Source organism: Epinephelus moara, chromosome 21 (genome assembly GCF_006386435.1).
Source record: "Epinephelus moara isolate mb chromosome 21, YSFRI_EMoa_1.0, whole genome shotgun sequence".
Taxonomy (NCBI): Eukaryota; Metazoa; Chordata; class Actinopteri; order Perciformes; family Serranidae; genus Epinephelus; species Epinephelus moara.
Window position 1 is genome coordinate 28,063,798 of NC_065526.1, and position 5,203 is coordinate 28,069,000.

The following is a 5,203-nucleotide window of genomic DNA, read 5'->3' on the forward strand; positions in this document are numbered from 1 at the left end:
TCATTTAACATTTTTTGTTGTTTGATACAGATACAACTGTACTTTCTGTCCTATGTAAACTGTTTGAAAGTTATTAAAGGTTAAAAAAGAAGTTATTTTCTTGTGTTCCCTTATCTACCATAGTGGAATTTAGCAAGCGTTAATCATACAACCAATGTTATCATGAACAGTTGGTAAAAATGAACAAAATGTTGATACATGTCATTGCTGTGAGTATAAATAGATTCATTACTTTTCACAATTAAATTTATTTGAACAATTTAAGTGTTAAGATTAAGGCTTTTGAGAGTCTGAACAGTTTGGTGTATGTGCTTATAAAATAATTTAAATTAACTTTTTTAAATTACCATGATTAGAATAAATTTCTAAGTTTTGTGTACCTGTAACCACAGCACAACACAACAAAGGCCAAGGCTTTCTCACCTTGAAACTGCCAGGGATTGAAAATCCACATCAATTCCAGGCAGTTATCGGCAGTTTTCTGTGCTGACTGTAAATTCCTGCGAACAGTCGTTAACTTGAACTTCCAAAGCAATTTACAGTGCCAATGATTGCCGAAAATCCCACTTTTCATGCAGTGAGGCTTTCAAATGAATTATCTATTTTAGGTTTAGGGCTGATTAACACTAGAGTGAGACTAGAGTTAAAAATGGCTGCCATTCCCCCTCCTCGGCCGCTGCCTCGAGGAATGTGGGTATTATTATGACTGGGAGGAGTGGATTCATTTAGACTAACATATTCATCTGGACACAGCCAGGTTTCAGTGAGACTGAGTAAATCAATATGATTATCTGATATTAATTCTTTTACTAACACTGCTTTAGACGATAGAGACCTGATATTTAACAGTCCGCATTTAATTCTCCCGTTTTGTCTTTCTGTCACAGAAGAGGTTTTAATTTTTATGAGGTTGTTATGCACAACTCCTCTTTGTTTAATTTTAGATTGAGATAATTTAGGTGGTCGGGGACAGACACCGTTTGTATAAAACTATGAAAACTATGGGTGGGTAATTGCACTAGAAGCTCAGAAGCGTATAGGACTGCGACTGTGTCCTGATCTCAACTCTGGGTTGTCAGGGATTTGAATTACTAATAAAATTTGCCAGGTTCCTAGAAATGAGAGCAGCTCCATCCAAAATGGGATGAATGCCGTCTCTTCTAATAAGACCAGGTTTTCCCCAGAAAGTTTGCCAATTATTAACGAAACCCACATTGTTTGCTGGACACCACCTGGAAAGCCAGCGATTAAATGATGACATGCTGCTAAACATGTCATCAGTGGTCAGATTTGGGAGGGGTCTAGAGAAAACTACGGAGTCCTACATCGTTTTTGCATATTCATACACCGAGGCAACATTAATTTTAGTGACCTCCGATTGACGTAACCGGGTGTCATTGCCGCCGATGTGAATAACAATCTTACTGAATCTACGTTTAGCTTTAGCCATCAGTTTTAAATTTGATTCAGTGTCGCCCGCTCTGGTCCCAGGGATACATTTGACTATGGCCGCTGGTGTTGCTAACTTCACGTTCCTCAGAATAGAGCTACCAATAACCAGAGTTTTCTCCTCAGCGGGTGTGTCGCTGAGTGGGGAAAAGCGGTTGGAAACGTGAACAGGCTGGTGGTGAACCGTGGGCTTCGGCTTGGAGCTGCGCCTCTGACGAACAGTTACCCAACCTCCCAGCTGTACGGGTGTTACCGGAGGACCGCTAGCGGAGGCTATGCTATGTGGCTCCGTACTGGCTACAGGGGACTGGCTAACTACCGCAGCTACTGAATGATTTTCCATGGTGTGGAGCCGCGCTTCTAATTCCCTAAGCCTCGCCTCCAACGCAGCAAATAAGCTACACTTGTTACAATTACCACTGTCGCTAAAGGAGGCAGAGGCATAGCTAAACATTTGGCACACCGAGCAACAAAGAGCAGAACGAGAAGCCATTGCTAACTGTTAAGCTAATGTAGCTACTAAGGCTAGTAACGTGCAAACAGCTAAGAGATTAGCAGGGAAGTCGTAAAAAGGAGGAGAGCTATGAGTGCTTAAACAGAACTAGTGTGGGTTAAGACTTGCAGTAGATGTTAAAGCAACCGAAGTGAGAAAGCAGAAAGCAGGCTAGTAGAATTCACTAGAGCAGTACAGAGACGCTGTCACAGAAACACCGGAAATGACACAACTCGCTTACCGTAATACGTCAGCACGTCACTTTGACTGAATAAACTAAACCAACAACAGAAATGTTCGAAACTATACAATGTGCATGAAACAATGTTATAAAATAAACCTATGATTAGACAAATCAGGAAAATAAATCAAAATAAATCAAATAAACCCTATTAATTAACCCCAAAATTATTAGCCCGAGACTGGGAGACTGGCAATTTATACTGTGTGCCCATGCCGCTACCAACATCACCAAATGGTCATTGATACCAGAGCTGCAAAAACGCCAAAGTGAACCAAGCCGGCGTGGTGTGAAGAAACACCGGCAGTGCCACGCAGCACAGCAGGTGCCAGTAAAACACCAGTCCACGCACAGCAGAGCAAAGCAGCAGGGGTTTGGCGTTAAATTAACGTTGCACACTAGCTCCTCCGTGAGCGATTAACCAGTCCCTGTCAAACAAAAGTGCTAGGTTAGGAACAGGCTATATTATATTATATTATGATCTATGAATGAGGCTAGAGGAGGCGCAGCACACAAGGCGTACATACCGTTAGACAGCTTCCGTTCATCACCGGAGTTGGAAAGCACTATGTGCGCCCTGCTCGTTAACGAGCGTCAGTGTCACGGGAGTCGTGCGCTCAAACAGAACAGGAGGAACCAGCAACACACAAAGCCTACGGACAGCAAAACAATCAATGCACCTGCTAGCCAAACAGCTAATTTACCGTGCCACAATGCAGCCACTGCAAACACACCTGTAACAGGTCTGGTGGAGCGGAAAGAAGTGTGGTGACCAGGGGGTGGGCGTGCCTCCAAGCCAGAGAGCAAGAGGAAGAGTGATGGACATGGGCTCCCTTTATAGAGAAGCCCCCCTGAGGTGATTGGTCACATAGGCAACAGGCCAATCCATCTGAGCAGAGGAGGAGGCATCTCTCCTGCTACATTATGATTGCTTGCTTATAATAAAATTGAAAACAATCTTGTTGGCCGTTCGATCTTGTTACCAAAGTTATTATTAACGCGCATAAAAATGTTAATCGGCTGGCTTTGTCACTTCAAGTATTATGTTACTGAAGGCACTGGAGATAAAAGAAAACTGGATAAGCAAAATAGAAAAGTTTAAGATAACGTGATCGTGAGGACAAAAGAGTTACGTAGGAACGATTATAAGAACGTAACTGGTTAAAACATAAGGTACGGCAAAAGCAAATAGACAAAATGAAAAAAACAAAAGAGCGTACGCAAAACATAAAAACAGAGACGAGAGCAAGAATACAAGAAAGTGGAAAAACAAGAGCGCACCAGAGCGCACATGTTTTTAACCGGCCAAAGTGAGCGGGTCTAATGAGGGGGCCCCTTAGTGAAAAAAATAAGCCCATTATTTTATTTTGGAGGAAACTTAATGCTTTTATTATACGAGACCATATACTTTGATACGTTGCGCGCAATGAACACATACTCTTCCCATTATGGTCAAACTCGGCTCTTAACATCCAATTAAAAATACAAATTAAATTTAAATTAAAATACAATTATTATACTGCGTATATAAGTGGAGTACACATAGACTGCTTCAAATACACACACTCTAGACTAGCCTATAGTTGCAATATATAATGAAAAACAAAAATGAATCATTGTCTATTTACTTGTAGTCCAGAATCTGGAGAGTTTAGGAAGTCTGTGTGCTCCTACAATGGAGAGGACCAAAAAGAAGGGAGGTGAGAGGACAGTGTGTTGAGGAGGGCTGATGTGGTTTCAGAGACTCACATAGTAAGTTTATCCATTTGTCCGTCTGCTGATAAAAACATCACAGCTATGTCCCCTGACTGAAGGCTTGCTATCAGTCAGCTACAGCCTGTTATGGGCAAACGAGAACAGATGGATGGGTAGTGAGAGGGAGAGACAGCCAAGAATAAGAGGGAAAATAATGCAACATAAAACTGACCAAAAAAAGGCCAACTTAAAATTCATTGTGCAGATTGCAGTTTCAAAATGACTCCATTCTTTGAGTCTAGGTCCCTCGTGGCCAAACGCAACATCTATGCAGTCTGTACATACATTACATAAAGTGTTTTAAGAGAGGGGGGAAAACCCTTAAAATACCAACATACATTTTATGCTTAACTAAGGTGGAAAAGTTGATGTATCAATTAAAAAAATGCGACAAAGTGCAATGGAAACAGACTGAGGGCTGAATTCACAAAAGAATTGCATGGCTTTTGCGGCTGCTAAACCGGTAAAAATGGAGCAAACAGATACCGTCTAATTCACAAAGCACACGCAGAGGGTGAAATGCTCCACTAACTGCGCTGCCAAGCAGATTGCGTCTCGGTGCTCCGGTGTTATTTGCACGTATTTAAATGAGGTAATATGCATATATTTGGCGCAAAAATTGCCCCTTTCTATGCAAATGAGCCTCATTGATAAACAACGTCTAATTCACTAACACCAGCGCTAATAGCCACACGCAGTTTGAGTGAAGTAAATAACGTCTTTAGAAAGCTGGTGCAAACTGGGCGCTCCTCTGTGGAAGCCTCTCGCCCAGACTTTCCAGTGATCGTGGCAGCAGTGATCGTCTGTTAAATCAGTCTGTAAATAATATTTTGACATTATTATTATAATCATTATTACTTTAATGGCATCCGAAGATATTGATGCGTTGAACAGGTGACAGTCTGCGGTCGTTCTCAAAACGCACTTCTGTCACGCACTTCAAAAGCAACTTTCAATAATTTATTTTACGAAACGGGGGAAACAAACGTGAACAAAAACGGTTCCATAATTCATATTAAATTCAAAAGATAACGAAAAAACAGCTACAAGTGAGAGGGAATAGTGATAAAGTGGTCAAACTTGGTCAAATCCACAGCCTCAACCCATCCGACACTGTTAGACTGACTCACCAGCAGACATCACTACATGAGGGTATACGGTATTCAGTACTTTGCCAAACAAAGTCTGCCATTGTTCTGCCACGGTGTTCTTGGCGCAAAGCCAGCATTTATACTTTGCCATGTGGCTAATTGCAATCAGGGGCA